The following is a 24184-nucleotide window of genomic DNA, read 5'->3' on the forward strand; positions in this document are numbered from 1 at the left end:
AGCAGCAGAAACTTAAAATATTACATGTGTATTAAATCACAACTTAACTATAATTTGCCACTGTGTCGGTAACCTTCTTGTCGACTGTCTCGTGCTTATAGCTGCCAATAACCTCATAGTTTTTACAGTGTATTAGACTGTGGTATAACTAAGATAAGTTAAGCTTTTTCAAATGACTGCCAGCAACCTCAGCAATCTAGTAACAGGGTTGTGTCTCGTGTTACATGTGTCTCAGTGAGATATAAATAATGTAAAGAGTGTTTGAACGTGACTGTCTATATAATACACTTCCATGAAATCTCATTTTTTCCATATTGTAATTTGTGCCACAGTTGCCATAAATTGAACATATGGCAGAAAGTTGGCAGTCTTTCAAGCAAATACGTGAACATCACTCCCTTCATGTCCCACACTATTGTCAGAACGTAGATCAGCACTCAACTTTCAGCAGTTGAACCTCTTTTTTCAGGACTGGGGTCAGGAGGGACAGGAGGGGGGGGGGGCAGTGGCGATGTGTTTTGTTGAAGAAATACCATCCAGCACTGAAAATTTTTGAAGTTATGTGGGAGAGAACTTGTCTGCAGATCAGTATACTTCTTCATAAATTGTTTCTCAGCTGTGACGTAAGTATTCCCTTCAGTGTCTCAGTTTTACTCCTACATATTTTCATCATCAGAAAATGTTCACGGCGGATGTCACTAACTCCAGATGAATTACCCATGGACCAAGGGGTTATTTCCCTAACCACCAACCACCCATCTTAAAGGAATGCTATCTATAGGTTGGTCTCTGATATTGTCAAAACCTGGCATAGTGAAAGAAGGGTGAAAATAAAGGGGCACCTATTTTGGCTTAGGTGTCAACACTCAATAGTTTCTGAGAAAATGATGCTAAAAATTTCAATGCCATTTAAATCGGCCATCCTGCACAGGGTGTATGCAAGTAAATTATATGGTGGCGTAGGTGGCTAGGGAGCACAGGTTCGAAATTTTGCCCCCATGTCGTAAGCAGTCGTCATTTTTGGAAGAATGTATTTTTTGTCACATCGTGAAATTCAATGGAATTGTTGACAAAAGTAGTAAGCTTTTTGGATCTTATTAAAATGACTTTTATTGTTGCAGTTTCCATGGATTGACATGTCATAGAAAACTGTTGCCAACAATATCTGCTTGTCCTTTAAGTCAGTGTCAAATTTGGTCTTGAGTCCAACAAGACTTACACCAATTAATGGAATGGCAACAGAATGTGTACACAACAGCCACAAAATCAGGAGAACTTGCAACAGAAACCTGTCATCAGTTTTTGGACAAAGTTTTGTGACCTTAAATAAAAATAGAGCCATTTCTGTATGTTGTTGACTCGTGAGGTGTGCAAAGCAAACATCCCATATACGATGGCCTGTTTGCTGATGAAATGTACCAACATTTTCATCAAAGCTAATCCGTCAACGTGAATGCTTTTATGTTGACCACGTGACATATACTGTTACTGACAGGTGAAGAATGGCATTCACCAATCACAGAAGTGCCCTATTTACATCACACAGTAGAGGGAAATCAAAAGTATGGGTGATTCATAATCAGTTGCAGGCTGTAGTTTTCGAGAAAATGCTTTGATATGTGTTGTTTGCCACGAAATAACTGCCAGATCACAAGTTATTTAGCTACATTAACAAGAATGTTTTCCTATTTAAATTCACGCTAAAAAATTGTGACTGTGGCATATGTGACATGCTAAGTCACATAAAGTGCTCTGAATTTTTATGCTTTGAATGTTTTTTGTGACAGATATCACCCTGTGGAATGCACTGGTTTTTCTGAACCATAAAAGTAAAAATCAAAGAAAAAGTGAAATACTAGAATTTGTATGTCTTTCATGTTCAGCTGTAAGATTTGTGATAAAAATCTATTTTTAATAAGATTTACAATTGTTCATTTCTTTTGTTAGTAGTCATAATTACATTGTATTTCACAAGGTCACAAAAATATTGATGTCATATACCTGGGAAACACAAAAGGGAGAGAAAAAATTAGCTACTTATTTTTTAAAGGGCCTTCAACTCCCAAAATCTAAACAGTGACTGGGTTTCTACCCGGGACCCAGGCCGTTTGTGATTTCTTGTCAAACACATAACTCGAAGACCCCGGATTTACCTAGGCAATGCGCTCCCATCTCAAGTGGATACACACTCCGCTAGCAGACTGCTGGGATAGTGTGGAAACTTAGAACAGTGTTTGCTCAGGAATTCTTAAGGGTTTGCATCTGAACCTTATTTTCATCCTTCTTTCACCCTGCCAAGTTTAGACTGTACCACACACACACACACACACACACACACACACACACACACACACACACACACACACACACACCCCCACCCCTGGCAGGTTCCCCTTGTTAGCCGGTATGGAACACAGAATGAAGTCAAAGCCACAACCAGTGTAACCCCCAAGATGCTCACAGTGGTTTCGTGAGTTCTTGCGTGGCGCCCATGGGGCCCCTAGCTATTGCAGCCCATTCTTCCTTCCCATGCTGCAGTTCCTTCCCCATGTCCCTCACTCGCCATCCTTGCTCCTTCCCCCCTGCCTCCTCCTTCCCCTCTCTTGGTGTCCTTACTTATGTCGACCTGGCTATTTGCCTGCCTTCCTGTATTCCTTGCAGTTTTGTTCCCCATGCCTTTTATTTTTCTCCTTCCTTTTTGGTGTTTTTGGCTTCCCTTTGGAATTTGTTGTCCACTTCTAAATTTTCTCTCCATAATGAGAGCAATTTGAGGAAGAACTCCCTCTGTAGTATCTATGGCATGGATTCCTCTCCCCTCATTCCATCTGCACCGTAGATCGCTCCGACCCGCTATGTCACTAGTTTGTTAGCCAATGAGTGTGATGATGCTAGTATGTACCCATCTGGCTGAGTGCCCTGACAATGCAATGATGGTTCTTCTGACACCTGAATTGTTGCTTCCCCATGTATGCCTAGGGTGGTTGCTTGTCATTCTGGAGCATTGGTACTCCTGGCAACAGCTGCCATGGCACACACAGGGAGAGCCATTGATCGGGGAGGGGGGGGGGGGGGGGATGTATAAGGATGGATGCTTTGTGTGTGCAATGTATCAAGCTCCAAAAATCTGGCCATTCTTTTATGGCTGTCTCTTTGGTTGCTAACTGAAACACCCTGCTAAACCCCCAGGACAGGACAGGTAGTTGGAATTGTGGAAAGAGGCCAAAATGAGCGGCTGTCAGTTACACTCAAACACACACATTTTATTTGTTTGACCAAACATTACAGTACAAATTCTTGAACTTAGTTATCGGCTGAATACGGCACACTGTCTTATGCCTTAAGGGCACAACCACTTAAAATTCAGACACTAAAAAGAATATTTAGAAGGCAGAAGGCCTCACGTTAACTTAAGTTCTGTAATTTGACTGAAGGCCCAAGAATCTAACACTTGAAAAGCGACAACCTTAATTTAAAGATTGCCGAAGGCCGTTGGCTTAAGACTCAAGGTAAAAAAAAAAAAGGAAAAAAAAAAGAGGCAGAAGGCGCTATCTTCAATTAGGCTGAAGGCCCCAAACAGTCTGATGCTCGAAAGACAAAGATCCTTAATTTAAAAACAGCTGAAGACCCCATGACTTAAAACTCAAGGTAAAATAAATTTAAACAACAAAGCCTTATCTTAAATTAGGCTGATGGCCCCAAACAATCTAACACTTTAAAAGCAAGAAACTTTAATTTCAAAGCGGCTGAAGGCCCATGACTTAAAGCACCACTGAAAACAATTCAACTTTAATTCAAAACCATCGACTATGAGCCATACAAATACACAAAAAAAAAAGGCAGTGCAGCTAGCGGTGCTCAGAAGTTTCAGGGGTCGGCCAGCATTTGAACTACTAACATTCACTTAGGTGAGACAGGCAGTCAACCCAACCATTCTTGATCCGACAACAACCCAACCAACAGACAGTCAATGGACCCACCGACAAGTTAACTTGTGCTCCACTCAACCAGCACACAACCGGAAGTTCAATGCAAAACGTGAAACGCATGGACGCCCACAACCAAGCATACAGTAAGCTGTCGAACTACACACCGTGCTGGACAGCGAAAACGTGCTGAGGAAAGGACTGTGTCTAAATTTACGTCAATAGCCAGGGCAGGTAACCGGAACGTTAACAGTCACAAGGCAGAAAATTCCGCTGGTGCACTTCAATTGCAAATAACCAAATACAGTTAGACTCCACCGGACGGTGGCTAAACCTTTGCCAACTCAAACACAAACGTTGTTGCTTGCAGGAATGTCCCAACAGCCAACAACGAGAACCAAATGGCACAATGTGAACAGTCTTGACTTGGTGGTAAATTAAATCCAAACTCAACTTTCGTGTCCAGGGTTGGTGAGCCATGGACCTCGTAGCAATGGGAACAGCCCCAAACACTCACACTGCATAGAGACCACCGGCATTCCCAGCCAAACTACGCCCCGCGGAGATTTCCTCACTGCTCCACGCCATCCGACCGACTGCTACATCAGTGCGGAGGCAGCACTAAAATAACTGAGCAGTCAACATCACAAGCTACACACAGTTTCACGAACACTTGCACGAAGGACTAGACAACACTAATGGCAGCAGCTGTGCAATAACAATGACAAATCACGAGTCGGCACACGCAGGCAACCCATAAGCAGTCACCGGCCAGCATACACGTCGTCCAACAAGACGACCGACAGATGATCAAACAAGGTGGTCTGCACCCAAGTGATATGTATTGGCAACCATTGGGCGAGTCATGGCTTTCCATACCTCACTGCAGGCACGCCCTGACTGAACTTCTGCCACGTCCTAAGTCAAACACTGTCAGGTCCGAACTGCACTGCTAGCGCTTTCCAACTCACTGGCAGATCCAACTAACTCCAAACACACAACAACCGGGAAGTAATAACAGTCAGCAAAGATAATACTCCAGGGCTTATATCAATAAATGCCGCTGCTGCCGCTCACGGGCAGACAAGGCGCCAACTCGGTGACACCAGTAATTGAAATTAGCATAATGATGTGGTAGTACAGTAAAAACAGGATGTCAAATGAGATATGGCATGAACACGAGCTGCTTCTTACGACCCTACTACCTTCTGTTCCCTGACAACAATGTGGGAGGACAGCCAACCCTGCCAGTTTCAAGTGAAAAACTTTCCCCACTACCTGATCTGTACCAGGGCAGATGGTGACACGTTCGCTGCCTCATACTTCTGCTGTCCAATCCACAGCCCTTGGTGCTTGTGCTCATCTTGGTGAAGTCCTGATGTGCATTATACCTCACAAGTTATTGAATATGATTCAGGGAGTTATTTTTCATAGGGAACTCATCCGCCAAAGTGATGAGGGCCCCCAATCTCATTGTAGTATCCCAATCCCATTCTCCTCCAGCTGTGCAACAAGCCACTAAATCCTTGGCTCTGGTGTGAAATCACCTGCTACACAACAGGTAGACTGGAATGGACAAAAGGAGTACTCCTGCAAAGACTTGTTATGTCCCTCCAGCAAATCTTCACTTGTCAACCGCAAAGGCTCTAAGAAATCAAACAAACGAAACATTCTTCTCCTTCCCCAACTTGGAGATCTGCTTCAGTGGTTTCACTGCATGATGCCCTCACTCAGCCGACCTCCATTTCACTGGTGCGCACCACCTACCATTTTTCTCCCCTGGAATCCTCAGGCTGACCCAGTGAGAATGGCAGCGCCTCTGTAGATCTCATGTAACAGGATCTTCCAGCCTCTGTTCATGCCATATCTCGTTGGACATCCTGGCACTCGGCAGTCACCAAGGTAACTATCCTTCATTTGTTTCCTCCTCCCCAATTCCCGTTTGACTCTTCTCCAATGGAATTTTCACAGTATTAAATCCAACAGGGAGGAACCTACTGTTGGAATCAAGCATCCACTTGTTCTCCGCCTCCAAGAAACAATTGTGTTCTCACAACTGCTTTGACCTCTCGCATTTCCTTCCAGTCCACTTTGACCTTCTCCCCAAGGACAGCATTCCATTTCATGGGGAATTCACACTGCTCATCAGGATGATTTTCATAGCCAAACAATACCACTGAATGCTTGGCTGCATGCCATTGAGGTGCGAATTATCCTTCCTGTCTTCACCTTTTATATTTGCAAGATCTACATCCCTCCAACATTCAGTGTCGCCAGGGTAGACTTGGTCCAGTTTTGTGCTCAACTACCTCACCACTTTTTACTGCTTTGTGAGTTTAACGCACACCATCCACTTTGGGTCTCTATGTTGTAAATACCTGGCTTGCATAGCTCCAGGTCATCTATTTCTGCAAGAAATAGAAGTGGAGACCGAGAGAACAGCCATGAGACAAAGTGTCTCACATTAGAGACCAGATTTGACACACCCCAGATCATGACTCAACTTCAGAAGATGGCCAGGCCGGGCGTGGACGGCGGTCAGAACACTGGCTACCAGAGAGGGCCAACGTAGCCGTGTCTGGCGGGCGCGGATCGCAAACGGAACACACGAAGCGGTGCGGACCGATTATGGAGCGCTCAGCATGAAACAGAAGTGGAAATCATAGTAACAGTCATGAGACAGAGTACCCAACATCTCAGATCCGGTCTGACACACCTCAGATGACGACCACAACCGTTGAGGACGGCCAAAACGGGCGCGGTGGGCGGTCGGAACATTTGCGTCTGGAGGGGTCCATTGAAGCAGAGTCTGGTGGTCGTGGACCACAGACGGAACACTCGGCTCGGCATGGGCCGATTAGGGAACACCCAGCTCCTTCCAGGCACAAATACTGGACTCAATCGATCCAAGGACCAGTCTCAGGTAGCACCTGAAGAAGACAGTGAGGCACGCTGTTGAAATATTGTGCGAGAACAGTGTGAACATCCGGCTGGATTCCCGAATATCCAAGATGTCAACATTTCCATAGTTGTGATGACCAGCTAGAGTAACTCACGAACATTGTCCTTGATACCACAGAACATTCCAAACCTTGCACGTCATCTTTACTGTGCTGTTTCGTCAGCCGATGGTGAATTGAGATGTGCCTATACACAATTTGCATGCAGAGACGTGCTCTCCGTGTTTTTAAATGCTATCCTACAATGGCGAACTGTATTTTCTATAAACAGTTGCGTGCACAGTGGCTTCGCATTTTCCAGGACAACAAAAGACCTAGCTGTATTTCATTTATTCGTTCTTTCAACAGTTTCACTCCCTCTTCTGCTGTGTGGGGGCAACCTCTGTCATCTCTGTAGCACCAAAGTCCATTCCCCTATTTCCGGCCTGACTGTAGCAGGTGATGTCATTTGTGGACCCTATACCTATCTCCAATGCCTTGGGCAACTATTTTGCAGAGTTTTTGAGCTCCATCCCCTATCACCCTGCCTTCCTCCCTTGGAAACAAGTGGAGGAGACTTGGGTGATACCCGTCTCCTCTCAAAATCATGAATGCTACAATGCCGCCTTTATTGTGCAGGAGCTAGATCTTGCTCTCACTTCATCCCTGTCATCTGCCCCAGAGCTGGCTGATGTTCACAGTCAGATGTTGCAGCATCTTTCTGTTGTGGGCAAGCACTTTTTTCTCCACACGTATAATCACATTTGGGCAGATGGCACATTTCCCAGACATTGGCACAAAGCCACTGTCATACCCATACCCACACCTGGTAAGAACAAACACCTACCATCTTGCTACTGCCCCATTTCTCTCACCAGCTGTTTTTGCAAGGTGATGAAATGTACAATTCGTGGCTGGCTGGAATGCTGGCTCAACTCTCGCAATCTACTAACCGTTGCACATGGTGGATTTCGAGCCTGTGATTGTGCAGTTGACCATCTTGCCAATTTGCCAGCCCATGTAATGAACAATTTCCTGTGGAAATATCAGACTCTGGTTGTGCTTTTTGTTTTGGAAAATGCCTACCAACACCTGCAGGAGAACTGGTATCCTCTGTACTGTCTCACATTAGGCTTCCAAGGCCACCTGCCTCTTTTCCTTCAGGAATTTTTTGAAAGACAAAGGTTTCAAGGTATGTGTGGTTCGACTTGTTGGACACCTTCATCCGGGAGAATGGAATGCCTCAAGACACCATCCTGAGCAGTTTCGTCTTTGCTATCGCCATTAACCCTATTATGGCCTGTCTCCCACCAGCAGCTGTGGCTCCCTTTTTGTCAACGACTTCATGATTTATTGCAGACCTCCATCAGCTTACCTCCTTGAGCAGCAGTTTCAGTGATATCGTGATTGTCCTTACTCGTGGAGTATCAGCAATGGCTTCTGCTTTTCCACTGACAAAACTGTTTATATGAATTTCTGGTTGCAAAGTGGGTTTCTTCTACCATCTTTACATCTTAGACCTGTTGCTCTTCTGTTCGCTGAAACCGTGAAATTTCGGGAGCTCATGCCTGATAGAAAACTTCCTTGGGATCCCATGTGTCTTACATGGCCACGCGATGTACCCGGTTTCTGTGTTCTACGTGTCCTAATTGGTACTTCCTGGAGGAGCAGTTGGACCACCCTCCTCCCTTTGTACCAATCCTTTGTCTGTTTGAAACTACACTATGGGTTGTTTGTTTATTCATCTGCATGTCTGTCCATCTTACACCGTCTTAATATAAGCCACCATCATGGTATCTATTTGGCCATTGGTGCCTTTTACACTAGCTCGGTTAATTTCCTGTATGTAGAAGCTGCTGAACTACTGCTAATGTTCCTCTCAGTAGATATGCATGCTGTTTGTCTGCCATGTACTGCCACCCAACCTATATTTTTTTTTTCACTGACTCCCATGACCGCCAGTAGAGGGTTTGCCCCTCTCCTCCGTTGCCTCCCGGCATTCACATTCAGATCCTACTCCGGCTCCTCCAGGAAGTACCACTTAGGACACATAGGAGACAGAGACCGGGTACATCGCATGGACATGTAAGACATGTGGGATCCCAAGGAAGTTTTCTATCAAGCATGAGCTCCCGAAATTTCATGGTTTCAGTGAACAGGAGATCAACAGTTCCAAGATGTAAAGACAGTAGAAGAAACCCACTTTGCCACCAGAAATTCATACAAACAGTTTTGTCAGTGGAAAAGCAGAAGCCATTGCCAATACTCCATGAGTGAGGACAATAAAGGTATGCCACATTCCCTATGGATGTGTACCCTTCACCACCTTGGCTTTGTGGCAGCCTATGTTCATCTTGGACTTTAGTCACTGCCTAAGAAAACTACTCCAGATTTGATGTATTGCAATAAGTTTCTCGACCTCTGCACACAACGTAATGGCAGCATCTGACGGCTCTAAGACTGACTGTGGTGTCGGGTGTGCCTCCATCATTGACATCGACCACTTTCAGGATTGCTTCCAGAACACTGCCGAATATTTACGGCAGAGTTCGTTGCCCTCTATCAGGCCACCCATAACATCTGTGCGACACAGGCTTTTTAACTGTGTTTTATACTCTGATTATCTGTGCCTTTCATAGCCTCTGTGTTCTATACACAGTCCATCCCTTAGTGCAATGGGTCTAAGATAGCTTCCACTTACTCGCTGTTGAGGGAGTCACTGTGATGTTCATGTGGGTTCCTGGTCACATCAGTCTGACAGGAAATAAGGCTGCTGCCAGGGCTGCAGTCCCCCTACTTCAGTCCATTAGCTCTTCCCTCCCTTTGTACGATTGCACATTGCCATCTGTCAGCAGGTGGTGTCACTTTGGCATCACCCATGATGTTCCCTTCGTGGGAACAAGCTCTGGGTAATTAAAACTCTCCCAGTGGCTTGGCCAACCTCATCTTGCCCCTCTCACCATGAGGAGAACATTTTAGCTAGGTTATGGATTGTGCATTGTCATTGTAGCCATTGCCATTTGTTAAGTGGCGATCCCAGCCACATTGTGGGCACTGTCATCAACCTTCAATGGTTCATGTCATGACCAGATGCCTTTTTTTTTTTACCACTCACATTCTAATGTGTGTTTGCTCTCTGAGTTATTGGCTGTTTTAGCGAACGCTGCACAGGCTGTCGATCACGTTTTACTTTGTATCTGTCGTAGCAATATGGTGAAGGATATTTAATCTTTGGTTCAGGACTGCCACTATCTCTACAGCGTATTTTTTTATCCACAAGTAAGTCCTTGTTCTTAGCTTGCTTTCCTTCCGGTGATTATATACTTATATGGATGTGGTGTCTGTTCTTTCAGACATGTCAGAAAGAACAGATACCACATCCATATAAGTATATAGTTCTAGCAATATAGGCCATGACCTCCTCCTCCTGTGTGGATGCACACATATTACCCGAACTCTTACAGGACTTGGTAAGAATGTCTTCCACGAGTAATGAGTGTGTTGGGTAGGGACACTACGAATGTAGTGTGTGGACATATAAGGTGAGAATGTGGGTCTCGTGGGAGGCATGCGCAAGATAGTCCCTGCAGTTGCACTATCCTCTGTGCTCTCGGTGGCTCAGATGGATAGAGCATCTGCCATGTAAGCAGGAGATCCCGGGTTCGAGTCCCGGTCGGGGCACACATTTTCACCTGTCCCCTTTGATATATATCAACATCCGTCAGCAGCTGAAGGTATTAATATATAATTATAATTCCGGTGATTAGGCTTAACACACAGTTACTGTAAAGTTCTTTTGATTCTTGGTGGTCCAAGGCTATGATGGGGGCACTTACGACCTTAGTTGTTTTTGCACCCTAACCAAAAAAAAATTTAGGAAGTCCCAGTCAGTCTGGAACAACAAGGTGTTCATTTTGTTTGACATGTGCGGAAAGTCCTTAAAAACAAACTCATCAATGGCAGCGCCTCTATTCTGGCTTTTGGAAGAGATACCCTCCCAGAGAAGGTCAAGGTTGTGTGTTATTGTGGTGACCTATGAGGCGCTTTTGGTGCTTGCTGTGCTTGTGTATACGGCACATGTTTTCCCAATGTACAGCAGAACTTCTGTGTGGTGAATATTGACACCCATTCCATGATGGAAACCCCTTTGTTCCACCACCAGTGTGTATTAATTGTCACGACCATCACTCTCCGAGCTCACCAGAAGCCTGGTGTATAAGAAAGGCAAGAAGATAGAAGGGTATAAGTCCTTTGATCATTTACCATATACTGAGGCTAATAGTAAACACGACTGAATTCATCCTGTGTCAATGACTTCTACTTTTACCTCTGTTACGTCTTCTCCCCTCTTCACTCTTTCTTACCCCAGTCCCGCCCCGTCTTCTCACCCCTCCCTTGCGGTTCCCATACCGTCCCCTCCGGGTGCCACTCCCCCTCCTCTGCCGAAGAAGTGGCACCTTTCTTCAGTGCCTACTGGTGAAGGGGCTCCCTCTTGGGGCCCCTTCCTCTGGCATCTGTCAGGCTGGAGGCCTGCCACCACAACTTGGCCACAGGACACACACAGTCTGTGTATCCCAAGGTCACTCACTCTTTTTCAGTTCCAGATGTTGCAGACGTGTGCTCTCCCTCTATGCTGTGCCCTCCTCAACCTAAGAAAGAGGAGGAGGAAGAGAAGAAATTTAAGTCCCAGTAAGAGACCCCACCCCTCTGGTGCCCTTGGAGGTGCCATCTCCCCATCGCAACCTGAGTCTGACCTCTTATTTATGGACGTCACCCTGTCCTTGTTGGTGATGGATGGTGACCCGGTGGCATTATTGGCTTCAGCCCATTCACCTTACTTTTGGATACCCACCCCACCCCACCCTTATTCAATGGAACTGTAATGGATTGATTTGATTTGTTTTGAACAGGGAAGCTAGAACAGCCTAGGTCTAACCCACCACTGGTCGCACTGAAACTGAGTTTATTGTGCGGTATTGCTCCCTGTATCTGTGTATCTAGTAAAGCCAGCCAATGCCCTTGAATAGCGCAAGGAGTCCCTTTACCAGTTTTTTTGTTAGACACAATTTCTTCAGGTCTACTTGTCCCAATGCCATGCATTCGAAGATTAGGTGTTATGCAGTTTCTTCACCCTCATCACAGATCCTACATTTAGGGTATTCTTCCAGTATACCCATTGTGTGTAGGTGTTGTTTGAAATTCCCATGGTCTGTCATCAGTCCCGTCATGAGTTTGATCTCTTTCCTGTTCAATCCCAGGATTATAGAACTTCTTTTAAAACATGGCTTGGGCATCATTACCTTACAATGTTTTTGTTTATGGACCTTGGTCCAATATTCTACATGCTGTTTCCTAAGCCAGTTCCATAGTTCTAGTTTGATCATAGCTTTGGTGATTGTCAGGACAGGTTCTGGTCCAATAAATGGAGTCATTGCCCCCCACCCTGGTCAGTCTGTCGGCTTGTTCATTGCCACAGATCCCTGAGTGGCCAGGGACCCACACTAGGTTTACCCTATTGCTTCCCCCTAGCTCCACTAGAGCCTTGTGGCATTCTGCAACAATCTTAGATCATGTTGCAGGAGCTGCCAATGATTTCCAGGCTGCCTGGCTGTCTGAATAGATGTAGATGCTACAGTCATTGTAGCACATAAGCATATTCTCCTTCACACATGCCCTGATTGCAGTAATTTCAGCTTCAAATACAGAGGCCAGTTTTACTACAGAAATGATGTCCTCCAGTCTTGGCTGAACCCCTTACACCCCTGCCCCAACTCCTTGGTCTGATATCGACCCATCAGTGAACCAAACGATGTCCCCCGTACGGTGTCGAACTGTTTTCTCCCACTGCTCCCTGCTTCCAATTGTTATATTGTAAGGCTTGTTGAAGCAGTTGGGAGTTGGCATGCATTTCCCCAGCTGATCCTATACTTACCTCTCTCACTATGTTAGTTTGTGATTCTGGATATCCGAATGAGACCTAGTTTTTGCCAGTTTTAAGTCTGTGTGCCCCAGCTGCTACCACCATCTTGACCCAAAGGTGTAGTGGAGGCATGTCCAGCATGGCTTCCATTTCAGTGGTTGGTGTGCTGCTAATTCTGTCTGTTATGACTAATCAGGCCAGTCCCTGCACCTTAGCAAGCTCCTTAGCTGCAACCTGCTGTTCTACCTTCTTCCACCACACTACAGCCCCTTAGGAAATCCTAGGTCTAACCACTGTGGTGTATATCCAGTACACATACCATTGGGGTTCACGCCCCAGTTTTTGCCACAAGCCCTTCTGGTACTCAATAGAGTACTTTTTGCCTTGGAGCAGGTGCTCTTAACGTGTAGGGTCCATGTTAGTTTCTCATGTAAGGTTACCCCTAGATATTTCACTATCCCCTTCACAGATAGAGTTTCATTGAAGAGCTTTAGATTCCAACTTGAATGTTGGTTATGCTTCTTCATGAATGGTACCACAACAGTCTTCTTAAGATTAATCCTTTGATCCTGTTTAATGCACCAGTCTTGCACAATGTCCAACACACTGTGTGCCATATTTCTAACTGTATCAGTAAATTTGCCAAGTGTAACTATGACAAGGTCACCTGTGTATCCTTGGCAAAAGCATTGTCTGGAATTTAGTTCCTTGATGAGTTCGTTCACCACTATATTCCACAATAAATGGGACAGAACTCCTCCTTGTGGGCAACCTCTAGTGGTGTTAATTACTATCTTTTCATTCATCATGGTAGCCTCTACCTTCCTTCCACTAAGCATGGCCCTGTTCCACCTATATATAGTGGTCCCTAGGTCTCTCTGCTGCCCTTACCATGGAATTGAAGGTCACATTACTGCAGGCCCCTTCGATATCCAGGAAGATACAGAGGGCTATTTCTTGGAAGTGAAGTGCTTTCTCCACCCTTCCAACGAGTTGACAGAGAGCTGTCTCACATGATTTACCTGGTTGATTAGCATGTTGGTTTGAATGTAGAGGGGTCCCAATTAGCCTCCTCTCCCCAATGTACACATTAACCAGTTTTTCCAATGTTTCAAGAATGGACAGTTGTATCTTCAAGTGCCTGAGAACCATTGTCTCTCCAGGATCACATTCTGGTCTATGTTGTCCAGCAGAGCATATTGAGGAAAGTGAGTTTTGAGAAGCAGTTCCAGCATCTCGTGTGCTGTCTTTGTATATTCCCCATCCTCCTTTCTCAATGTACCTCCTGGATTGGTAGGTACTCCAGTGAGGATTCTGTGAAGTTTGGCTTGAGCAGCCGTGCTCTCCACATCCTCACAGAAAGCCTTCCAGGATGCCTCCTTTGCTTATTTAATTGCAAGGTTTTAGTTGACAAGGGCCTCAAGATATTTTGCCCATTGTCTCCAAAGGTTAAACAGTCTTCATACCTGTTTTCTTTGTGTTTCCAAGTTATTATTCCACCAAGGCACACTCCTGTTTGTGCACTTCTTGGTGTTTGTGCAGTTGTCCTGATATGAGGTCACTATGGCAGAAGTAACAGACTCCATTACTTCCTCAAACTCAACTGGATTCCTTATCGAGGTTTTAATTTCCGATAAGCTTAACTCTAGGTCCCTTCCTATATGTCTCCCGGTCTGTTTTCCTGGTATTCCTATAGGTCATGGTCTGTCTGATTCCCATTTCAACCTTGAATTTAATGTACATGTGGTCTGATGAGGATGGTTCTAACGCCACATGCCATTGTTTGATATGGCTGCCCATCATCATGGAACCAAAAGGTATGTCAATTACGTCTTCCCATCTGCTATTCCTGACTGTAGGTTCATTGTCCCTATTCAGGACCTCCAAGTTGTTAGCTAGAAGAAATTCAAGGAGGTACTCACGTCTACTGTTGGTGTCCTTGCTCTGCCCCACACTGGGTTGTGGGCATTGGTGTCACATCCCACCAACAGTTGGTCACCTTGCCGATGGTAAGCTTCTACCAGTCTCCTCACCTCCAAAGGAGGAGGAAAGCTGTTTTTGTTAGGAAGTTATGCTGAGGCCAAAACAATTTCCCTCGTGATACCTCCCTCACATTGCTGCATTCTGATGGTCACTAGTTCCCTACAGCAGAAACCCATCATTGGCATGAAAGAAATTCCATTTCTTACATAGATGCATGTTCTGGAGTTCCTTAGATTTCTAGCATAAATCAGCTTACCTCCCTTGCCACCAAGGCCCGATATGCCCCCTTTACATAAGTAGGGTTCTTGTATCAGGGCCATGTACACTTCCTGCCTCCCCAGGCAGTGGCTCAGGGCAGCTGAGGCCCCTTTACTGTGCTGAAGATTAATCTGCAGCACCATCAGTCTCCATCTTGCTGCCATCATTGTCCTTGAGGTCTTTGATAACCCTGACTGTGACCTGCGAGAACCCTAAAAACAATTTCAAGCCTTGCTCTTGAATCGCCTTCAGGGACTTCTCTCCGACCTTCACCACCAGGGTTCATCCTTCCAGTACAACCTTTTGGTTGATCACTCTCCAGTCTTCTGTAACGAGACTTTCAGGTTCTGGACCCCTATTTTCTCAAACAGTCTTAAGGGAGACATCCTTAAGGATCTTTGGTACCCATATTGATACCTTTTCAGTCTTAAGAAGTTCCACTGCCATCTTGAGCAGCAGCTTCGCATCTTCCCAAGGGGATATCTTAGGCACCTTGTCCTTAAACCACTTCTCCATGTGCACCCCCTCGCAGACAAAAATGAGGGCACCACGCTCTAGATAGACCCTCCTGAAGTTAAGTCCTAGACCAGCATCTCCCCCCCCCCCCCCCAATCTTTTCAAAGAGGGCCACCTGCAAAAGTTTCTCCTGCTGTGAGGTGGTGGCTACCAGTGGATGGTGGCTACCAGTGGATAGCCTTCCTGGGTAACTGCCATCTTAAAAACCGAGACTGCAGTGCTATAGGTCTGTTTTCCTATTTCTTGCCTCGGTTTTTTCTGGACTCGCGTATCCAGGTGGGAGGGAGTCGTAGATTCCTTCCTTATCCTCTTGTTGCCTGTCTTCAACATTGTGGGGGTCTGCGTATTCCCTTCAACCTGAGAGAGTTTTTTCTTGGGTGTCTTAGGTTCAAGCCCTTTTAATTCCCTGTTCCCTGAGTAGTTTCCTCCTCTGGGCCCCAGACAAGGCTTTAATCTTGATCTGGTCCAACTTCTCGGTTACAGTTCCACTTCTGGCTCAGGTCTAGGCCCTGATTCAGTAGTGGGAATGTCTTCCACCAGCCCTGACACTGATTTTGGGTATTTGAGATCTGTTTGCCCCTCACTTTGTTTTAATTAGTCATGTCCGTCTTAGTGCCATGAGATTTGAGGATCTACACGGTCCACACCACAAATACTCTGTACCGTGTAAGGATTTACTCAGGGAGGTCGCTCAGTTTTTCTGAGGCTCCGTTTGTGACACATCTTCCCGTATGCCATGCACCCCTCGGCATGGATTGCATCACACCTTCGGTTGGGAAAGGGAATTGGGTAAGGACTAGGAGCGGATAGGGAAGATGGTACGTTGTGGGACACTCTTAGTCTGATCCATCAGCTGAGGCCTTTCTGGCAGTAGGTCCTCTACCTTCATTCGGCATCAGCTTCACGCAGATATGCAAGCCTCTCCATCTGCACGGACAGTGCTTCGTTGAGGTGGTATCCCCCACCATTTGGTATATGCCGTGACCCATAAAATCTCTTGTTGCCCATCTACATCTACATCTACATCTATACTCCGCGAGCCACCTTACGGTGTGTGGCGGAGGGTACTTATTGTACCACTATCTGATCCTCCCTTCCCTGTTCCATTCACGAATTGTGCGTGGGAAGAACGACTGCTTGTAAGTCTCCGTATTTGCTCTAATTTCTCGGATCTTTTCGTTGTGATCATTACGCGAGATATATGTGGGCGGTAGTAATATGTTGCCCATCTCTTCCCGGAATGTGCTCTCTCGTAATTGTAAATGTGGAATGACATCTGGTACACTGCTGTTCTCAGTAATAAACTCTGCACAGTCAAGGAGACTACTGCAGTGTGGCACTCTTCCAGCCATTCCTCATCGGAAGAGTTCACACATCAGTCATGTTAGGCTCACCTATTGTTTTCTCTTGCGTAATGAGTCACCCATACAATGTAATTGTGGAGCCAGACTGACAATGGTTGAACTGGTCCTTAGTTTCCTTCGTGGAAGTGGTTTTATTTTCAATTATATGATTTTGATTTACTCCTGGAGCAGGGGCAGGGTTATTGTGGTTGGGGCCTCTCTTCGTGTCTCCTGGGTCTGGTATCCATGACCACTTCCCCATGGAAAGACCGCTGTTTTATCCCTCTGTTTTTACAATTTTTAGGTTTGACCTGTCCTTTCATGCCTTCTGCTGTGTGTCTACTTTTAGCTTATTCGCTTTGTATTTTGACGTCTCTGATTGGATCTGCCCACTTTCAGTGGACACCTGCATCTTACACATGTAACTACTGAGTCATGGGACTAATTACCTCACTGTTTAGTCCCATAACCCCCCTCGGCAGGTCTCTTCTTAGTCCCACCTACTTTGTGCAGTTTTCTTCTATCTTCAGAAAGTCTATGACACAGCTTGGTGCCGTCACATCCTCCCTAGGCTCCTTGAGTGGGGTCTTCAGTGCTACGTCCCAATTTTTATTCACCAGTTGCTGTCCCATTGGTCGTTCTGAGTTGGGCTGGGACTGTTCTCAGCTTTCCCCAAGCACAGGAGAATGGCATTCCACAGGGCTCCATATTAAGTGTCCTTTTCTTCATCACTGTTACTGGACTTGGTGCCTGTTGGACCATTGGTCAGCCCTGGATGATCTCTGGTTTTGGACTAACTGCCAATTGGTGGCCTCTGCAGAGTGACAGCTCCAGGGTACCATTCAGCATGATTCTGCATAGACACATTCGCACAGTTTTCAGTTCTCTCCCCTTAAACTGAGGGTGGGGCGTTTCTGTCACTGTACTACAGTCCATCTCGATCAGGAGTTCTACCTTGATGCCAAACACTTGACTATGGTACCCCAGTTCTATTTCTTGGATCTTCTGTATGACAACAAGCTTACTTGGTTGCCCCATATTCAGCTTCTGAAGATTGGCTCTTTTTTTTTTTTTTTTTTTTTTTTTTTTTTTTTTTTTTTTTTTTCGTAAACTCAGTGTCCATCACTTCCTTCCCCGTTTGGGAGTGGATTGTTAGACTTTTCTCTGCCTTTATTGGCATTAGTTCTGCCTCATCTAGACTATGGTTGTGAAGTTTATGGATCAGCTGCCCTTCTATGCTGCTTCGATCCAGTTCACCATCGTGGTATGCGTTTTGCCAGTGGTGCCTTTCACCCTAGCCCTCTCAATAGTCTTCTTGTTGACACGGGGATCCCTCCCCTTTAGATTTGGCACTCCCAGCTCATGCTTTCCTGTGACATCACTATCTATTCTTTCCCTGCTTACTCCTCCTATTCTTTCATGGCATCAGGCTGTCACCTGCCGCTGCCACCTTCAGATGGATTTACCAGTTGGTTTTTGCCTTGCTTCTCTCTGCTGTGACTTCCATCTGCCCTCATTTTCCTCTTCCCCACATTCTCTCTTGACCACCCCCCTCCAACCTGGTTGCTTCCATGACCCTGGATTCAGATGGATCTGTTCCAGGGTCCGAAAACCTCCATCACTCCAATGGTGTTCCGTTCCATTATTTGTTCTGCCTGCTCTTATGGAAGTTACAGGATGAAACTGGTTTTTACGACAATGGCTCTAAATCTGCCGGTCTTGTGGTATATGCCGTCATGTTTTGATTGGCACTGGACACCATCTCTTGTCTGTTACATGTGGGGGTATTTACCACAAAACTGATGGTCATCTATCAGGCCCTCTGCTTTATTAAATGGTCCTACTTCACTCAAGTTTTGTTATGTACGGACTCAATGAGTAGCCTTCGGGCTATATCTTGGTGTTTTTCCTGCCACCCCATGGTCTCTACCATTGACGACCTACTCATCGATCTTGGCGCTGCTGCTTGTATTGTTGATTTCCTTTGAGTTCCCAGCCATGTGGGTGTCTTGGGTAAGGAACTAGCCGATTGTCTGTGTCGAATGGCCACCTACTCCCCATTCTCCATGATCCCTGTTGGATCGAATTTGTGGCTTTACATCAAATCCCTTTCTGCTCACTCAAGAACCAATTCTTGGGCAGCGGCAGGGAGGGGGGGGGGGGGGTCGCTACTGGCCTGTCTAATAAACTTCATGCATTCAAAGAGACTCCAATCATGTATGTGGTTTTCTTCCCTCCACTTCTTCTGGTGGAAACCTATCATCCTCTGCCATCTTCATATCCACCATACTATGTTGACACCCGGTTTTTTACTCTGCAATGAGTCGCCCTCCTTCGTACTTGAGTGGCCCTCTCACAGTAATCCGTATTTTGCTGGACTGCCACCACCATTTGGCCTTTGCATTAAATACGCCTTCCCACCTTTCATATCCTGGATGTTAGCAGATGACCCTCACATTGTTAAATCTGTCCTTGAAATTCTTCGTGAAAATGGTTTGTTCTTCCAGGTTTAAGTACCTGGATTTTTCATTGGAAATGGAGTTCCCCAGACAGTATTGGTTACGGATACCTTGGCTTTGCCTCCACACCGGCCAGATTCTCCCCTTCTTTTGCCTACATTTTGTCTGGTCTTTCATTCTGTTTTATTTCCCCTTTTCTTGTGCCTTTTTTCCTTATGTCTTGCCCTGTTCTATCATGATCATGTTGTGGTTCGAGGTTTGATAGGGATTGGTGGCAGTGCTGGTGCTCCAGTGCGCATAGCGTCTCTGGATTGCCCCTGCTCTCGCTGTTGTCTCTTTCACCCTCCCCTTCCTGTTCTTTACTCTTCCTGTTGTTGCAATATTCTTTTTACCTCTTTGTTTGCCCATTTCCCTTTCTCTTGACTGGGCTGTGCCGTTTGTGTAGTTCCTCCCTTGGTTTCTACCACCTTATATCATGGGACAGATGACCTCCCTGTTTGGTCCATTCTCACAATCAACCAACCAACCAAGCAACTTAATCCATAGTTCACAGCATATCATGTGAGCAAAAGGGTAAGCTGATTTTCATACAAGCGATGATTTCTATAACCATACTGATTTGCACACATCAGCTTTTTGGTCTCAAGAAAATTTATCTTATTCAAACTGAGAATATGTTCAATGATGCTGCAGCAAACTAGTGTTTAGGATATTGGTCTTTACTTTTGTGGATCCGTTCTTGTACCCTTCTTATATACAGGAGTCACCTGCGGTTTTTTCCATTCATTTGGGGCTTTCCAGGGGATGAGAGATTCATGATAAATGTAAGTAGGTAAGGGGCCAATGCAGTAGAGTACTCTTTGTAAAACCACATTGGGATTCTTTCTGAGCATGGTGATTTGTTTTTCAATTGCTCAATGTGGTGGAGTGTTATCGCTATGTCAGATTTGCCTTCAGTGTCTGGTTGACATGGCTCCCCCATCTTCGCCAACTTAAGCAAATGTTCTGGTCACACTGTAATACTCTCCACTGCCTCAGTAACACCAGCTTGGCTGTAGACCACTCTACACTGTTGTGGCATTACAAAGCTCTGGCCCTGTTCTGTCTTTAATATGAGTCTCACATAAGGCTTGGTATCACCTTCAGTATTGCGGATACTGGAGCTGATAAACCTTTTTTGGGTCTGCCTTGTGAATTAAGTTTTGGACTAGCCATGTGAACAGCCTACTCACAGAGGCTGGGGACCTCTGCTACAGATCAGCCAACAACTGCTGCTTAACTATGCAATACAAATTCTTTGCTTCACTGAGCATGCAAACTAACCTAATGTTTTTTTTCTAGTAGGGAGATCCACTTCCCACTACTGCAGCCCAGGACTGGAGTAACAACCACAGTTCATATACAGTGTCTCTACTCTGAACTTGAATTTGCCTCACTGTCACTTCTTATCAGGAAGCAATTGCATGCACTCTGGATCTGTCTCTAGTATCCTTTGGACCAAAAGACTCTGTTGACTCCATGGTTTTTTGCTGACTATTCCTGGCCGTCCTTGAATTGCTGGGTTTGGAAGTAGTGTACACTAATGACTCCATAGTTGACAGATGAACTGGTTTTGCCCATTCACATGCCAAGTGCTGTGAATTGTACTCCCTGCCAAATAAATTCAGCATATTCGCTGGAAATTGGTGGCCATCACCTGAGTCCTCAGTCAGATTCTTTCATATACTGAGACATTCTTAATCAACAGTGATTCCCTGAGTAGTCTTCAGGCTATTGACTTGTGGTATGCTTGACACCCATTGGTAGTGGCTATCCAAGATCGTGTTTCTGACCTCCATCAAGTCAGTCATCTTTGTCTGATCCCAGATCACATTGGGATCCCAGGGAATATACATGCTGACTAGTTGGCTACTAGGATGCTGACTTTGGAAATGGGGGTACATGAGCAGGACCTTTAGTCATTTCTACACAATCAGTTGTTGATCAGTTGTTGAAGGCTTATAACAAGTATTGATGTGTCCTTGTTTCTGTGAACGAACTGCGAGCAATAGAGGGGATCACAACACTGTGACAGTCTTCCATTCATGCTTCTCACAGGAAATCTGCTGTTCTGTCAGCTTCACATTGGTCGCACATGGGGACCCATTGCCACATAATACAACGTGGGGATCCACCGCAATGTCAGTGTGGTGCCCATCTGATGATGATCCACATTCTACTGGACTTCCCCAATTTGGTCGCCTTAGGGATGAAACCTTAAATTTGCTCACACATTACCTCTGGTGCTAGTAGGCAATGCCAAACCAGTTGACTTAGTTTTACATTTTACCCGTGAAGATGGTTTTTACTACTCTCTGTGAGGTGGGGCACATTGGCCTCATCACCTGCTTGAGGAATTGATGTGCTATGTCACTTGCCCTTGGTGGTCCAACCTGAGTCCTGCCCATCCCATCCTTCTACTTCTTATTCTTTTCCATCTGTCATCAGTTTACTATCTCATGATTGTTCTCTTTCTGAAATATTGTCTTGTCCACATTGCTGATTTTCTTATGGTAATGGAGGTAGAGGGAACAGCAATCAGATGCAGATGTTGCAGCTCCAATTGCATAACATATCCCAGGGACCTCAAGCTACTTTCTGGGTGGAGCAACTCACATTTGTCCTTGTACCCCTCTCTCACTTCTGTTTCCTTTTGTCTGTTGGTTATATTGATTCTCGGTTACAATCTGGTTCACCCAGATTTATTTTCCGTGTCCTTCCTTGCTGAGGACTCTTCTTGGCTTGGCATGCAAGGGTTGGAGGGACTGTTGACCTCATAGTTTGATCTCTTTAATTCCATAAATCCAATAATCCAATCTTCCACTGCATCATATTCCTGCAGCAGGACAAGCTCACTCATGGCTCATTCTTATCCCATTCTCTTACCGCATTTCACTTCCCAACCTCAGCCACCCTTTCCTTTATCTTCACCTCTTCACCTCTCCATCTCCATGGATCTGTACAGAAAATCATTTCATTGTGCATTTTCCTGCCCCCAGACTTCGTGATGGCTGTTGGTGTGACACTAGTCACTTCCTAAGCAGAAGTACAGTACAGGTCAAAAGTTTTCGATCACCTATCACAACTATGGATTTGTGGTTAAAACAGGGATCATGATTTGACTATTCCGTCGTGTCCCTGTTGTGACACTAAAAGACAATAAAAAAAGTATAAACATGTAAAAACTAAGTGCCCCTGTTGTGCATTTGACTAGTTGTTCACATAGAAGGGTATTGATGAGTATCCATAACAGGCCTCATTCCTTCAGCTGTATACTTGCATCAGTTTGCATTCATTTCCAGTATATTGTGTGCATCTAGCAGTGTGTGTACCTGCTCAAGTTCATACCATATTACCTCCTCGTGCAACGAAAGCAGGAGACTGGAACTGAAAAACATGCCGTAATTGTAGCTCTGCATGAGGGAGGCTATTCTACTAGGACAATAGCAAAAAAAAAGTTGGCATGTAAACTGGTTGGCATGCAAACTGGTGCCAATGAAAGTGTTTCATGATCTGGAAGACCCTGAGTAACATCATACAGGAAAGATAAGTTCATTTATGTACAGAGTAAACATCAGAGGATTTGTACTGCATCTAAAATTTGCAAGGAAGTAAATAGTATGTGAGCAGCTGTAAACTCTGTCCCAGCATTACAATTCTGTTTTGTTTTAAACTAGTGCATAGTGGTCAAAAACATGTATCACATAAACAAAATAAGGTGAAAAGATTGCAATGGGTACGCAACACAAAAACTAGAGTGAACAGCAATGGCCCAAGGTGTTATTCATGGACAAATCTGTTTGAAGTATTTAAAAGCCATCGTCAAATATTTGTTCATAGACTTCGTGGGGAACAGTGTGTGATGTCGACTGTGAAGCATGGTGGAGGGTCGGTCTTGATATAGGGATGTTTTGCTAGTGATCTAGTGATAATTAATGGAATATTAAAGAAGTAAGGATATTACAATATACTGACCAAGTGTAGTTCCATCTGGCAACACTTACTGGTCATGGGTTCATTCTGCAGTAGGAAAATGATCCGAAATATGCTTTTGAATTGTGCAGATGGTATGACAATACGAAATAGAAATGTGGCGAACTGACGAATATGATTTGACAAAGTCAGTCACCTGACTTAAATCGTATAGACCTCTTATGTTATGAACTTGACTGGGAGTTCAGAAAACTGAGAAAGTCTAATGCAGAAGATTTGTGGAATAATTTCCAGATGTGTTGGACTCCAGTCTCTGCGAAAATACTACAAAATTGTTTCTCCAGAATGCCAAGAGTTTATGCAGCTGTTCAGAGGTGGATACTTTGAAGAGACTACAATCTAAGCCATATTTTGTTGTACTTGCTGATAGAGAGAAAAGGTATTTTGTTGGTCCATTTAGTTAGTACAATGTGTTTGTACATTGAAATAAAGTATGAAGTTTATCATGGGTGATCAAAAACTTTTGACTTGTAGTGTATGTACATACCACATCCAACATATGTTGTAACTCTTGTTGTCACTGATGATATAGCATCTTTGTCACTGGTTCCCTGTTCAGCTGTTCAGTGTTACCTGACTGAAAAAGTTTGGGTCTGTTTCAAGATGTTACCATCATTAGTCAGCCTCCATTTTCTCAAAGTAATTTTCAGTGAACACATTTAGTGCAGTATTACATAAATCCATCTCAATGTCACCTGGTAAGTTTAACTTTCTCTCCCTATTACCAGAGCAGGTTCCGGAGATATACATGCAACATGTTGTAAGCTTCCCCTGAAGTGTAATCAAACTGTCCACAGCAACCCTGGAGGCA

General features: G+C 44.9%; 1 protein-coding gene and 1 non-coding gene across 4 annotated transcripts in view; both read left to right on the forward strand.

The window, feature by feature from the left end:
• LOC126419351 (rabankyrin-5) overlaps positions 1 to 24184 on the forward strand; it is a 599595-nt gene that overhangs the window by 31371 nt on the left and 544040 nt on the right. The window lies entirely within an intron of this gene.
• On the forward strand, positions 10469 to 10543 carry Trnat-ugu (transfer RNA threonine (anticodon UGU)). Its single transcript has one exon. It is a non-coding gene; the product is annotated as a tRNA-Thr (tRNA).

Source organism: Schistocerca serialis, chromosome 9 (assembly GCF_023864345.2).
Source record: "Schistocerca serialis cubense isolate TAMUIC-IGC-003099 chromosome 9, iqSchSeri2.2, whole genome shotgun sequence".
Lineage (NCBI taxonomy): Eukaryota > Metazoa > Arthropoda > Insecta > Orthoptera > Acrididae > Schistocerca > Schistocerca serialis.